The sequence below is a fragment of the Acinonyx jubatus genome, chromosome A3, assembly GCF_027475565.1.
Source record: "Acinonyx jubatus isolate Ajub_Pintada_27869175 chromosome A3, VMU_Ajub_asm_v1.0, whole genome shotgun sequence".
Classification (NCBI taxonomy): Eukaryota; Metazoa; Chordata; class Mammalia; order Carnivora; family Felidae; genus Acinonyx; species Acinonyx jubatus.
In genome coordinates, this window is record NC_069388.1 from 17,802,246 (window position 1) to 17,818,794 (window position 16,549).

Sequence of the window (16,549 nt, forward strand, 5' to 3'; positions counted from 1 at the left end):
GCTGGAGAGGGGTCGCTGGAACCTCCAGTTTGTAGCCAGTGGGTCAGCAGCACAAGTAACAGCTGGGCTTATAACTGGCATCTGAAGCAGGGGCAGGGAACAGTCTTGCAGGACTGAGCCCTCAACCTGTGAAATTGATGCTATCTCTAAGTACATAGTATCTGAATTGAGTTGCACTGTAGGACACCCAGCTGGTGTGTGGAGAATTACTTGGAGGTAACCCCCCCCCCACACACACACACACACATGTGCATACACATACATGTGTACACACACACACACACACACACACACAATTACTTGGAGGAAACTGCCCCCACTGCCCCCAACAGACTTGCATTGGAAATTGAGCCTCAGAACTATCTTAACATAAAATAAAGAAAATTGAATAAATCAATATATAAATTCACCAGCAGTCAAACTTTAGAAATTAAAAACTTAGTAATCTATCGTTTACATTTTATGGTGAAATGAATATTAGGTGGAAGTCGTTGATATGTTTTACACATGTGGAATGGAATTATCGCTCTACACACATCTGTACTTCCTGCTTCTTTGGATGTAAGAGTCTAAAATCATATCAGTATCCCTAGAGCTGTCCTGCTGAGTCCATTAAACATCCCTCTCCTCCACCCATCCCGCACACACAAAAGAGGTGAGGTATAACTATTTTAAATATACAGCTGAGCTTAAAGGAGAGAAAAAGCAAAGCAATTTTTCAGATGCCAGAACTGAAGGAGGAAATATGGGCCAGTTGTAAGCAAGAGAGATGGCATTGAGCTACCAGGAGGGGCAGGAACTGGGAGGGAGAGGGGCTGCAGCACAGGTCCTAGGCACTGGGGGCTCAGATTTAATGCTCATGCAGGGAATGGGACACTGAAGGAACTAGCAAAAAAAAACGCAATCAGGGAAAAAAATTATAACAAAGATAAAGAAAGGCAATGCAAGATGCCAAGAGTGAAAAAGGAAACTGCTAGAAACAGATCAGCAAAAGAAAAGAACCGACGAACGTATAAAATATGACGACAGTGATGAATTTGAAGGTATGAAAAAGTGCAACATTTTAGACAATAATTTCTTGCAACATGGGAGGGATGATCAAAGTAAAGCAGAAGGTAAAACTTTGATTACCTTTAGTCTTGATGATAAGTCAAGAATAAACATTAAAATATTAAGGGTAATAGCCACTAAATGGAGAAAAATTAAGGGGAACTACTAAGGTACAAAAGAGTAATGAAGACCAACCACTGTATTCTTGTGACAAAGGGAGGGGGGGAAATAAAATGGAGAAGGAGCACAGTCAGCTGTAGACACAAAGGGACAGAAAGAAATGCAAATGTATCAGTAAGGATAGGAAGTGTTCATAGGGAAAAAGGGATGGTTCAAATTCAGAGAATCTGAAATTGGATTTTAATACAAACCCTGTTACAAGATAATCACAAATGACACACTCAAAACACAATGACACAGAAAGGTTGAAAATAAAGGGATAGCAAAAGGTACCCCTAATAATTGCGAAGGAAAAGAAAACTGGTGTGGCTGTATGAACAGCTGATACATCATTTCTAAGGTAAAAATCATTAACAATAGAAAGAGTCCTTACAAAAATGGTAAAAAGAAAAATTCCTACCAAAAACAAAATTCTAAAACAAGGTGCATAAAAGGCACCACAAAGCTAAAACCCTGGGTGAATGTATTCGCAACCCAGATAACTGAGAACTAGAATCCAGAATCAATAAACGAAAGACAAATGAACAACAAAACTAGACAAAGGGTATGAATAATCAAGTCACAGAAGCAGAAACATAAGAGTCAATAAGTATATTAAAACATCTCCCATGCTGGTAAAGAGAGGAATGCAAATTTGGAAAGGAAGAGTATATTTGCTATTCATTAGATTTGTAATTTTAAAAGATTGATGGTATAAATAACCAGTGAAGAAGGAGCAAATGTGAAGTGTTTACAATTGCTGATGAGAGGGGCGCCTGGGTGGCTCAGTCGGTTGGGCGGCCGACTTCGGCTCAGGTCATGATCTCGCGGTCTGTGAGTTTGAGCCCCTCGTCGGGCTCTGTGCTGACAGCTCAGAGCCTGGAGGCTGTTTCGGATTCTGTGTCTCCCTCTCGCTGAACCTCCCCTGTTCATGCTCTGTCTCTGTCTCAAAAATAAATAAAACATTAAAAACAATTTTTTTTAAATAAAAATAAAAAAGAAACAATTGCTGATGAGAGTGTAAACTGGCCCCATCCTTTGGAGATCAGAGTAGCAAGCTTAGTGCGCTCAGAGCTACACGTCAGAGCGTTTCTCCTTTTGGGTGTCTAGCCCAGGATTAAGGAACTACTCTCAACAGCTGTGCCCACGGAGATGCACTCAGTGTTCAATGCTGCCATTTATATCATAAGGTGGAAACCACCTAAATATTTCTCAGAGAAACTGGCTTATTCACACAACACTTAAAGTAAAGGGGCTAGCTTTTGGATAAACCTGAAGAACACAGTCCAGGGTGTGGGACGTGGGATGGGGGGCGTGGGGGAGGGGAGCAAGTCACAATTGATAGGTACAGTAGATACCAAATCTGTACATTTTGGAAATACCACCAACGGTTTATACTGTTAACGAATTCAAACATATGAACAGAAGTACAAACCCAAGGGAGGAAAGATACAGAGGAATTTCAGAGTTCTGGTTACCTCTGAGAAGAGACGATTAGGGAAGGAATGAGGAGGGTAACTATCTTGGCAATATGCCTTTTCTTAAAAAAAAATTCTGAAGCAAATATGGCAAAATACAGAAGACTCTTATACCTCACCAAAAAAATAAAAAGACAAACAAACATGCTCTTATACCTGGATGTATATTTTTTTAATTTGTGTGTAGTTCAAATATTTCTTAAAAGTTCAAAATAATGCACTTGAAGCCCAGAGAGGCCTAAGGAAAGGAGGAAGAGGAAAGGGTGAGGAAATTGGCAAATCCTTAAGGGTGGTCAGTAAGGGGCTCCCTGGCAGGCAGATCCTGATAAAGAAGTCATGGGTTAAGCAAGAAGAGGTGTTACAGAGTGCAAGCTATGGTTTCCAGAGGATGTGGAAGGAGGAGAGTGTTGAGTGGCTTCAGAAGAAAAGCTGAGCAGGGTTTTCTGCCTGGGGAAAGACGGGGTCTGATTACCTGCATGCCTCTCCGGTTGCTACCACTTGGGCTGAACTCGACTGTTTTTATCGAGGTCTTTATTCCCAGCAAACATGCTAGCCAGGGTCTAAAACCAGTCAAGTTCAGCACTTCAGCATTGTCAGATTGCAGAACCTGCCACTTCATGGAACATTATTATTCTACACAGTACAATAACAACAGGAGATTAACAGCAGGCTCAGAGAGGTCAAGTGCCTTGCTCCGGGGCACACAGGAGGGCTTCTCTGGCATTCCCACTCGGATTCCAAAGGTTTCCCTTCCCGGACACTATACACTTCCTCTTAGGGTTCAAATGAGCCCTTTGTACGTTTCCTATGTCCTGCAACAGATCCCAAGCAGTTTGCAAAGGGTTGTGGATAACTTTTTTTTTTTAATTTTTTTTCCCTGTTGCCAGAATTAGACATGATTTCGAAAATAAGGATAAGACATCATGAATGTCCAAGGTATTGGGCCTACAAGTCTGGGTGTAATTTGCAGATTTAATATGGAAGTAACGAGGGAGCCTTCAGGGCTTGGCAGCAATTGGTTTAAGCTGATCTCAGGGAGGGACTTTCTCTTGGTGGGGACCAATATCTTCTTGGTCCCCAGGTGAAGACCTCATACATCCCATCTAGCAAGAAGACTCAAGCACTGAACCCTCTCCATGGTAAGAACCCTTTTTGGAGTTGATGCTGGGTTTTACGGGCCTGGAGAGCAGCTCTCTGCATTCTGCGGAAGGACATCACCACTGGTTTGATTCAAGGGTGGGAGCTGTTCCGCTTTGACACTGGCTCCAGTTCCAGGCCAGTGTCTCCTCTGCCTCCCTGATCGTTAGTCTGGTCTGACAAGATGGGCTCCAGTTCCCACCTGAGCTTCAGTGATTCTAACTGCACCATTAGGAAGGAAATCAGAGATCCAGTTAGAAAGCTAAAGCTGAAAGATAACCAGCAGCAGCAGCAGCCACCACAAAATTCTTCAGCATCCTTTATCCTGTCAGCCAGCTCTAAAACTCAGCTGAGACAGAAATAATCCACCCCCTGGTGTGGGTTTTTACTGTGTCTTGCTATTTGGTGTCCAGGCATTGCAACGAGTCAAGAACATTGGACTACAAGTAAAGAACTTGGCTTCTAGTCATGTCTCTGCTCTGGGCAAGGAGCTGCGTGAACCTGGACCTCAGTTTCCTCATTTTATGAACTTGGTGATTTCTTTCTCTAACTTGATTTGCAAGATCCCTTTAAGTTCTGATTTTTAACACTTTGAGCACCTACTATGTGTTGTAGGTAATGCAGGTGAACAAAGGGATGTTTATTGTATGATCTAACAGCCTGTGACAGACAATAAAGCAAGGGGTAAACTGGGCACTGGAAAGCATGGCAGTGGAAAGAAAGGCAGATCTCTAAGGGCTGGAGGAGCAGGATGGGCAGGACTTGGTGAAGGGTGGGTATTCCAGGTAAGGGAAATGACATCAGCCCATACCTTCTCAACAGCCCATGTATTTGTTGGGCTCTTTCAGTGGTAAGTGCCAAGAACCCAACTCAAACCAGCTCGAGGGAAAAAGGGGTGGGGAGATTTGCTGAAAGAACAGCTGCAGAGACACGGACTTGAAGACACAGGACAGAGCCGGAGACTTGGCCACCAGGACTCTGTCTCCACCTTCTTAGTTGTGCTCCATTCAGAGGGCCTCCATGTAACAAGGTGAGGCAGGTGGTACAAGGTCCTGACTGAACCACAATCTTAACACCTGCGATCCAAGGAAAAGAGAATGAACTTGCTCTCCAACTTAGAAAAATCTGGAGAGTAGTTCTGAGTGCGGGATTATCTGAATCTGCATTACACATCACCACTGTGGGCACAGGAATGTGGGGGTTACTGGGATTCCCACAGAGCCACGTGGGCTAAGACAGGAGCGGCTCTCCAAAGCAAGCAGAAAGTGCTACATCAGGGGAAAAAAGGGGGGGTGGGGACAGAATCTGGGCAAACACCAGTAACTAATATAGCACTTCATATCTGTGAACCCAATTTTACAGAGGAAAAAGCTGAGGCTCAGGTTAGGTAACCTGCCCAAGGTCACATGTTAGAAACTGGCAAAGCCAAACCCTAACCCAGATCCATCTGGTCAAATCTACTGCCCAGATCTGTTGTTCTCTCTTCTGATTTAAAAAGCTATGCATGCACCTATTTTTTTTTTCTTTTTACTAAATGATATTTTTTTAAAAAATGAAATTTATTGTCAAATTGGTTTCCATACAACACCCAGTGCTCATCCCCACAGGTGCCCTCCTCAATACCCATCACCCACCCTCACCTCCCTCCCACCCCCCATCAACCCTCAGTTTGTTCTCAGTTTTTAAGAGTCTCTTATGTTTTGGACCTATTTTTAGAATGTGGACAGCATGTTAAAGAATGAGAATGGTATTAAAGTTACCATCACTAGGCAATAATCATCACCAAAATGTTGTTTTCCTCTCGGCCATTTTTCTTTGTATCTATGATAGATATTTGGCATGTGCCCTTTAATCTCCTGAGGTCTTGAGGAATCTGCCAAGTACAGCCAAGGGCCATGGCTGCGGTAAGAGCAGCCCAGATCCCGACAGACCAGACCATCCATCCCCCACTTGCCGTGAGTGTTAGCTGATGGCTCACAGCTGCCCCCACCCAGATGCTTGGGAGGTTTCACCTGCTTCAGGACCCCACCAGCCAAAGACTGACTACAGCTGAGTTATAAAAGCTCAGCATCCTCTCCCTCAAGGCAGAGAAAGCTTGTTATGCTCAAGCTTCCTATAAAAGCAGGTACACTTTAGTTGAAAGGGCATCTTTGACTTCCTTTCCTCCCCTGCCTTGCTTTTATCACCTCCTTAGAGGTGTCCCTCCACTTCTTGCTGCTCAAGAAATCTCATCTAGAGTCTGCTTTGCAAGAAACCTACTGCAGGTTAACGACTGAGAACATTTTAACTGTGCTAAGACCTGGGTTCTAGTCACCTGCCTTTTGAAGATGGATGGGCCATTAAACAGCAAGCCAAACCAAGCCCCAGGGACCACCAGCATTCACCTCTCAACATGGCTTTGTGATTTTCTGTTCCTTTTTATCCTCAAAATAACTCTTATGAAGTGCTAAGAGCTCTGTTTCCTGGTTTAAAAAGCCAATTACTTTATACATTTCTATAGTCATGTATTTATAGAATCATTAAGGCTCTGAAGAAAAACATGCATTATTCAGTTAAATTTCACTGCAGTTTATGGGAGGAAAGTATATGCTGTAGTAGAAGTCTTAATTTAAGGATTCATGAAGATTTTGAATGGATTGATTATCATAGTCCCTCCATTCTGAGATATACAATTTAATGTTTTTCGAAGTCTTAGAATCAATGAATACATTTAGTGAATGTTTTTTTCCCCCTCCCATCCCAATCCCTTGAAATCCTATTAAATATTTCCTGTGTATTCATCCACATGAATTCTAGAATTACCTCATTGGATTCCAAGACATTGCCCACCTACAGTGAATAAAATTTACAATAAAATTAACTCAAACCTATAAATTAATCTGGGTAAAAAAAAAAATGACATTTTTATAACATTGAGTGTTTGTAACCAGTACTGTGGTATGCTTTACCATTTATTTAAGTCTTCCTTTATTCTTCCCAATTGATCACTGTCAGTTTGTCCGTGTAAATCCTCTACAATTGTTATTAAAGTTAGTATTTTGTATTGGCATTGCTAATGGGAATCTGAGTTGTTTTCCCTCATATCTTCTACTTGGTAATGTTAGTCTATATAAAAGCTGTTTTTAATATTTCTTAAACATTTGGTTAACTTATAGATCTATCCTATTAGTACTATTAGTATTTCAGATGATTATTTGGGGTAAGCTGTACAAATAATTGCATCACTTGTAAATAATGTCTCCTTTTTTCCATTGTTATGCATTCTATTTCTGATCCATGACTCATTATATCAACTAGCACCTCTATAAAAATTTTAAATAGAAATAAAAGAAATCATTGGAAATGACTCTGGTATTTTACCACTAAGCATGAAACTGAGTGTTTAATATATGTATTTTTCAACATGGTATATACAATGTGTCTCCCTTAAGTAACTGAAGAATTTCCATCAATGATGGGGTTGAGTACTATCAAATGCAACTTTAGGCATTTATTAAATCAGACTCAGGTTGATGTGTGAAACATACTTTACAATTTGGACTAAGTTGGACACGGGGTTAAATGTCTGTTCTAGTGTTCACCTTGGCATTGACCAATTTATCTAACCTCTCCCTGCTTAGTTCCTTTAGCTATAAAATAACAATTCATAAGGTTCCACAATCACTAATTAGTCTTGCTTGTATGACATGTCTAACACACTGATGATCCCACAATAGATGTTCAATTACCCACCATTTCCAAAGTGAATCCTACTTGGTCATGGCATATCATTCATTTAATATATGCATGGATCTAACTCACTGGCATTTGATTTAGAATTGTTGCCTTGATCTTCCTCACTGTGTGCCAAATGGAAACATCTTATTTTCTGTGTATTTGTATCACTTGGAAGAAAACTATGCCTTAAAAGTTGGAAAGGATACACTTATATTTTTATAATATATATGCAGAAAATTGCATGAAAGAGTGCATTCATAAATATGTTTGGATACAAAGTGTTTGAAGACTTATTTCCAATTTCTGTTCAATGTCAATGGCCATCATTTATTGGACAATTATGGGCCAGCACTGAGCTAAGCCTTTCACGTGCATCATTTAATATCATGGTCACAAAAAACACCATGAAAGGAAAATTTCTCTTCCCACTTTATGGATATGGAAAACGAAGTCAGAAGAGGTTCAGTTGTGTGCCCAAGGTTACACAGTAAATGACAAAACAAGTCTAAAACTAAAATAAATCCTCTTATATACTAAGCAACGATGTATTCATTGAAATGAAGAAAATCTCAACTGATCTAATCCTTTGTTCATTTTTGGCAATTCACATTTGCTCTCAAAAGCATGCATTTCTGACAAAATTTGAGATATATTAGAATTCAATTCTCTCATATTTTCTTAGAATATATAATCTCCCCCACTGTCCACTTATCCCTCTTCTAGTATAGTCCTAATTTTATACATTTATGCTAGCTTTCTCTCATTTATAATTGCCAGAAGTTTATTAATTCTACTGTCATTTTGAAAAGACAGCTCTTGGACTTACTCGTCATTTTTATGTTTTTCCTGTTTTCTCATTAGTTTCTGATTTTATCTTTACTATTTTCTTTCCATGATTTATTTGAATTAGTTTTGAATTCTCTCTTATTTAAATTGAAAATATTAAGACAGGGGTACCTGGGTGGCTCAGTTGGTTAAGTGTCTGAGTTTAGCTCAGGTCATGATCTCAAGGTTGGTGAATTTGAGCCCCACTTGGGGCTCTCTGCTGTCAGGGCAGAGCCCACTTCAGATTCTCTGTCTCCCTCTCTCTCTCTGCCCCTCCCCTGCTTGTGCACACACTCTCTCTCTCTCAAAAATAAAATAAACATTAAAAAAAAGAAAATATCCGGAATGCAAGCTGGTGCAGTCACTCTGGAAAAGAGTATGGAGGTTCCTCAAAAAACTAAAAATAGAACTACCCTAAGACCCAGCAATTGCACTACTAGGCATTTATCCAAGGTGTGCTATTTTGAAGGGACACATGCACCCCCATGTCTATAGCAGCACTATCAACAATAGCCAAAGTATGGAAAGAGCCCAAATGTCCATCAATGGATGAATGGATAAAGAAGATGTGGTATGTATATATACAATGGAATATTACTCAGCAATCAAAAAGAATGAAATCTTGCCATTTGCAACTATGTGGATGAAACTGGAGGGTATTATGCTAAGTAAAATTAGTCAGAGAAAGACAAAAATCATATGGCTTCACTCATATGAGGAATTTAAGAGACAAAACAGATGAACATAAGGGAAGGGAAACAAAAATAATATAAAAACAGGGAGGGGGACAAAACCGAAGTGACTCATAAATATGGAGAACAAACTGAGGGTTACTGGAGGGGTTTTGGGAGGGGCGGTGGGCTAAATGGGTAAGGGGCACTAAGGAATCTACTCCTGAAATCATTGTTGCACCATATGCTAACTAATTTGGATGTAAATTTTAAAAAATAAAAAAAAATTAAAAAAGAAAATATTAAAAACATAACTTTCCTTCAAATACACCTTTAGCCACTTTCTTTTTTTTTTAAGTTTATTTTGAGAGAGAGAGAGAGAAAGTGCATGTGCTAGCAGAGGCCGAGGAGCAGAGAGAATTCCAAGCAGGATCAGGGTGTATTCAGCACAAAGCCAGACATGGGGCTCAAAGTCACGTGAGACCATGATCTGAGCTGAAATCAAGAGTCAGATGCTTAACTGACTGAGCCACCCAGACACCCCTGACCACTTTCTATGAGCTTTTAAATTTAGGACTCCTCTTTTCCTAATTTTCAAATAATGCCTAATTGTCGTTTTGATGTTTTCTTGGACCTAAAAGATATATGGAAGATACTTTTATCAAGGATTCAGAATTTTTCATTGACATTTTATACTAAGTTTAATTTTATTTCATTCTTATCAGAGAATTTAATCATAACCATTTCTGATATTCAGATTGTCAGGGTTTTTTTTTTTTCATAAACTAGCATAGGTTGATTGTGGTAAATACTCCATGAACAATGACTATTTTTTTCTCTTCATTTTCAGAACACAAAATTTAATCCAAACCCGTGAAATTGAAATCAATGTGATTAAATCACCTATGTTCTTTTCTATTTTTTGCCAAAGACTATGTGATGGTTTTCCCATTTTGTTTGGATTAGGAGTTTGAGATTTTGGTTTGGGGGAGTTTTGTGTCTGTTTATTGCCCCAAGAGCTGAAGCATACAATATATGCCCATCAACGGTGATTCAGGATCATGTAGAAATGGGATCACTCTCTGAATATCAGGGGTGTGTGTGTGTGTGTGTGTGTGTGTGTGTGTTTTAAAAAGACTATGCAGAGACTCTAATACGATCTTTTAGATGTTTTATACCATTAGTGCTGAGAATCACTAAGCATAAATTAGTATCATAGCATTCTTGTGAATTCTACCTTTTACCAATATAAAATGACTTCCTGCATCTTAACAACTGCATTTGCCTTCCACTATATTTTTCTTTTCCTGGTATTAATATTGCCACTCCTATTCTCAGTTTCACTTTAATGGTTTTCTCCCCCTCTCCCTTTTAGGTGAAGCTTTGACAAATAGCTGTAAATGGCTTCTGGCGCGTTTTGAACCCAATCGGAGAGGAATTGTCGCTGAATAGGGGAATCTAATCTAGCGCCATTTGCTGTCACTGATGTTTGGCTCTCGTAGGTAACTGATAGCTTTAACTTACATCAGTCAAATCAGCTTTTAACTTAATCAGCTTTTTGTGATAAAACGCTTCCTTCAAGTTTTATGGGCCAGTCCTATACCTGTTTGTCCTCGCATCCATCCCTTGCCCTTGTCCTGACCCTGCCGGGCTGCATATTCCCGTGGCTCTCATAGGCTGGCTCCAGGCTACGTTTGGCCAGTGGGAGACATGGACAGCAGAAGGAACAAGAAGTCAGCCTATCTCCCCCACCCCTCTCTCCACTCTGACCTCTAGATCTCCTTCCCTTTTGTCACTGTCCCCTTTCTCTGGGCTTTTCCTCTGCATCCAGAAACAGTGTCTTAACTTTGCCCTCCTTAACACTAATCCTATCTTCTGCAGTGTTATTTCTTTACTGCTTCTAATGCAAGCTTTATTAGGCTATTGAGTTTCCATTTCTTAATTTTTATTTCAGATCATCTCTGCTTGCATCTAGCAACTCTTTTAATCTTACTGTCTCATCTGTCATTCCGTGAATCTCAGCATTCAAATTTACTGAGAGCACCAAGAAGCCTCATTGTAGTAAATGAGGTGTTAGTGACTTTTCCATTTTTTTTCCCAAAGGTTTGTTCTTCCTTTGAATCTAATATCCCCCATCTTATGTCCCAGAAAATCTTCAGAGATCTCTTGATTTTCTTACTGTTCGTGCTTGATAAAGGAAAGACCTACTCAGGTGTGTGCCAGCAGAGAGTCTGGATGGATCTTCTTTATCATTAGTATATGATGACGACCAGAATCCACATCCAGACCTTAAGCTAAGGGCTGCTTCATATGTACAGACTCGTAAATTCCTAAGAGTCTCGTGTGCATGCTGGACCAGAACAGATTCTCTGACTTCACAGCCTGGCCTTCTGAACATGGAGAAGGGAATTGATTCCAGGATAACTTTATGCAACCCTCTCCTCCTTGGGGAAAGCAGTACACAGATCTCTCCACTAACCAGTGATCTCTGTCTTCCTTCGTCCTTTCGGCTTTACAGACTTCTGCCGTGATCCCTTCCATCTTTTTAATTTCTCAGGAACTGTAGTCCCATGATGGCTAAATACACAGAGGGGATATAAGGAGTGGTGGAGGTCAAATGGCCTCAGAACCAATCAACTTTTGGGTAAGAAGTAGAAGTTTACCTCCTTTTTGTTCAGAGGAGACCCTGTGTCTTTGAGGTGGGAAGTAGACAGAAGCAATAATTGAACATCTCCTCTCATGTGTCTCCTACTCTTTTACCCAAGAGTATCATCCTTGCTTTACTAAAGCAAAAATTCCTCCCAAAGTCTAGAATCCTTGTCATTGAAAAGCAGTGGTGTTTTCCTGAGTAGTTTCAGAGGAAGATGGTGGAGGAAAAAGAGAAGCCAAGTGCCACACAGGTAGACGCCACCTCAATTTGGAAATCCCATCCATGTTCTTTGAAAAAACATCTCCTGGGGCACCTGAGTGGCTCAGTTAAGCGTCTGACTTCAGTTCAGGTCATGATGTCACGGTTTGTGAGTTCAAGTGTTGCGTCGGGCTCTGTGCTGACAGCTTGGAGCCTGGAGCCTGTTTTGGATTCTGTGTCTCCATCTGTCTCTGCACCTCTCCTGCTCGCTCACTCTCTCTCTCTCTCAAAAATAAACATTTAAAAAGAAAAACACATTTTCTTCCCCCTCTCCACGTTTTCCTGCCTGATCCATGGTGCCCCTATCCAAAGGGGACATCAAAACATTACCCTCTCTGTACTCTTGCCACCTAACAGGTCAGTATCAAACTGCCCCAGGTCTGGAGGCCTCATGCCTCCTTTCCCCATGGCTCCTCTTCCAGCCCAGCCCTTCAGAGGATGGGGTCCGCCCAAGCCCACTTCCCATTTCTCTATGCAGCTGTTCCCACAACATATCATTAGTACTCAAGGGGACTGTTGTGGAGTTGCCTGCTAATTCAGCATCCTGTGACGTTGACCCAGATTTGGATAAAAAATAAACAGAAATATTAAAATAACACTCCCATTTCAACTAATTACTATGTCAGGAACCAAGAGTTCATACAACAATAGGAACAAAGAATTGGATGTGCGCAGAAATTTTGCAATTTATTATGACCTACAGAACACATTATTTTTTACTCCTCACCATACAGCCTCCTAAAATTGCCATTATGTACTTTAACACATACTTAATTTTGACTTATGTTTTTCGTGACTTGGGTGTGTATCCATCTTCCACTTAGGCTCCATGTTCATGTAGGACAAGAATGGTGTCTCACTCATCACTACATCCACAGTACTGAGTGTTCAATTCTCTCCCAAAGGAAAAGCTAGGAGCTAAACTGATTCGTTGGGTCCCATAGAGTCAAAACTAGCATTTATTACGTCTCTTAACCTGGAAACACAAGTGTCCCTAAATAGAACAGAAGCAAAATAAGAACTGGGTGAGTCAGGATAATGAGTAATATTAGAAGAGGAGCTAAGTGACTATAAACAATAGCCAAAGTATGGAAACAGCCCAAATGTCCATCGATGGATGAATGGATAAAGAAGATGTGGTATAAATATACAATGGAGTATTACTCGGCAATCAAAAAGAATGAAATCTTGCCATTTGCAACTACATGGATGGAACTGGAGGGTATTACGCTGAGTGAAATTAGTCATAGAAAGGCAAAAATCATATGACTTCACTCATATGAGGACTTTAAGAGACAAAACAGATGAACATAAGGGAAGGGAAACAAAAATAATATAAAAACAGAGGGGGACAAAACAGAAGAGACTCATAAATATGGAGAACAAACTGAGGGTTGCTGGAGGGGTGGTGGGAGGGGGGGATGGGCTAAATGGGTAAGGCATTAAGGAATCTACTCTTGAAAGCATTGTTGCACTATATGCTAATTTGGATGTAAATTTTAAAAAATAAAAAATAAAAATAAGAGGAGCTAAGTGTAGTTTCTGAAACAAGAATGAAGATTTTAGGGCAGATATTGTGGACTACACTATAAGCCAGGGTATCTAAGAAAATGGAGCAGAAACTGGAAGACGGAGCTATTGTCCCTATTTAGCTTGAAATGTGAAATGTGGACAAACAAGCTATATTTAAAAATTTTTTTTAATGCTTATTTATTTTTCAGAGAGAGGGAGAGAGCACGCACACACACATGAGCGGGGGAGGGGCAGAGAGAGAGGGAGACACAAAGTCCAAGCAGGCTCCAGGCTCCAAGCTGTCAGCACAGAGCCTGACGCGGGGCTCAAACTCTGAGATCATGACCTGAAGTCCCACACTTAACCGACTGAGCCACCCAGGCACCCCTAAACAAGCTATATTTAAAAAACAGCCAGAGTGAATGTGAAATAGACAACTGATGAATGTTTAAATGTGCACAACCAAAATAAATTACAGAAGGGAATATAACCTTCCATCCTCTCATTCCTCTGCCAGAAATTCCCTTTCCCTAAAAATGTTATATAAAAGTTATCCTGTACCTAGTAACTGCAAACAAAACAAAACAAAACAAAACAAAACAAAACAAGGCTTGGTGTGTAGGATTGAAATTGCCCATATGTGTCACTTCAAGACCCATCCCTCACTTCTGTCTGCCATCTTGGGTGACTCCCCTTTCTGAGCCCGGCTTCCTCAGCTGTAAAATGAGAATAATACTACCTATGTTACAGGGCTTTTTAGATTGCATCGCATATAAAGTATCTGGCACACTGGAATCATTCAATAAGTGTTCGTTTGCATCGTCTTTCATCAGAAGCCCTCGTGAGCCTAATGAGAGTAAAGGAGAGATGCTTACTTAACAATTTGGACCAAAGCGACTCTGGTGAGCTGACGTGCATTCTTGATTTCATTACGTGCCAGAGGATAAAAATGAACAGTCCTCTGATGGCACCCCAGCCCTCGCAGCTGCCTCTCTGCTGAGGGATTTACGTTCTGAGTGATTAGGCCTGAAATGGACAGGAAGCTTTATTGTGCTAGGCTGGCAGGGTATGGAGGAGCAAATTGATAAAGATGCCCGGGTCAGTGGCAAGCTGGGTGGTTCCTAATTTATAGAAACACATCGAGAACCATTACTCAGGCTCTTTCTTCCTGCTCCCATCCCCCCCACCCTTTCTACTAGACCCTTCTCTGCTCCTCTTTGCCAAATGGGGACTTATTATTGGGAGGGAAGAGGATTTACTGATAAGGATGAGGCATCAGCCAACCCACAGCCAGTAAATTCCCAGAGAAATAACATCTGGTAATTTGCCTTAATACAGCAAACATTTGTTGAACTCTCCCTGCCAGGTGCGTGGACAGCAGTGATGTGGGAGACACACAGGTTAGATCTAGTCTCAGCTCCTTATGCATACAGCCTCTCTGAGCCTCAGTTACCTCCTTGGGAAAAAAATGGGGATGATGCTAGTTTTTCTCACACAGAGAGTAAATACTCAATGGAAATTAGCATTTATCAATATCGTCCACCCAGATTTCCAGACTCCAAACCTTGGCATCTTCCTTAAAAACTCTTCCCATTGACCAAACCAAGGCTACAGATGCCAGGTTTACAGAAAATATCCCACCCCTCTCAGGACAACTGTGCTAGTTCATCCCTTCTCTGGACTTCTGCTTCAGGGAAAGGGGAGGATATAGGAGGGGCAGGAAGGGCACTAACATTCATGGAGAAACTCCTTTGGGCCAAGGTGTAGTCATTTTAGACCAATCCTTTTAGTAGTCTCCTAGTGAGTCCCTCGCCTTCGGGTCCACACTTTCCTTCAGTCCTCCAGATCAACCAAGATATATTTCTCAAACAAAGTTCTGATCCTACTGGGGCCTGATTAAAATCTTCAAGAGCTTCTCATTGGCTGTCATATGAAGGTCACAGTCTTTGGTCTGACACCCAAGAGTCTTCATGATCTGCTCCCAAGTAAACCCAGGTCCCAGGTAAAGATCTAACTACTCTTCACCACCAACTCCACAGTCTACCCAGATTGCTTACATTCCAAGCATTCCACTCTCACATCATCCTTGCTTTTATTCATGCAGATTTTTACTGATATTGCATTGAATGTCCATATTAATCTGAGAAAGACTGACTTCTTTAAGCTATTGATTGACTCTTCCCATTCAAGAGCACAATACGTCTCTTCACTGATTCTAGCCATTCTTCATGGCCTTCAGTAAAGTTTTATAATTGCCTTCACATAAATCTGGCATATTTCTAAGTAATCCTAAAGAGTTTTATCTTTTTTGTCATTGTGCTATTATGAATGAGATCCTTTTATATATTACATTTTCTAATTACATGTCTCTGATCAATAGGAATGCTATTTTTTCTTCATGTTCATCCTGTATCCGGACCTTATCGAACTCTCTTATTAGCATCAACTGCTTTTAGCTGAATCTCTTGAATTTTCTAAGAAAGCCACATCATCTATTAATCATGACTTTGAGTTTAAACAAGCATGGTAAATTTATGATAGGGATATCGAGGCACCTCACAAAGCCCAGGAGCTCAGGAACAAGCAGAATCAGAGTCTCAAATCCATGAGAATTCTGTCCTTCCATCTCTCTCTAATGCTGAACTTAAATTCAGCATTTTTATGTTAATTTATTTTTGAGTGGATTAAACTGTACAATCCTTTCCTTGTTGGTTTGCTTCAATTACTTTATGCATTAATTCAAAAAATCTTCATGTTATAAAAACACATATATACACATACTTAGCTACGGATTACTTTTTAAAGACATTTTTCAAAATAGCCTGAAAACTCAAACAATATAAAACAAATTTGTTTTTTCCCTAAACACTGCAAGATAAATAAGTGTTGCACATGTAGTTAGAGTCTATTTTTTATTGTATTTTTTTTAAATAACAATACAGGAAAATTGGATCTTTTTTGGTGCACAGTTCTAGGAGTTTCAACACATATATAGATTTGTATAACCAACACCACAGTCAGGCTACAGAGCAATTCCAAATAATTCTTTTGTACTGCCTCTTTTTAGTTAACACTTCCTCCCATCCCCAACT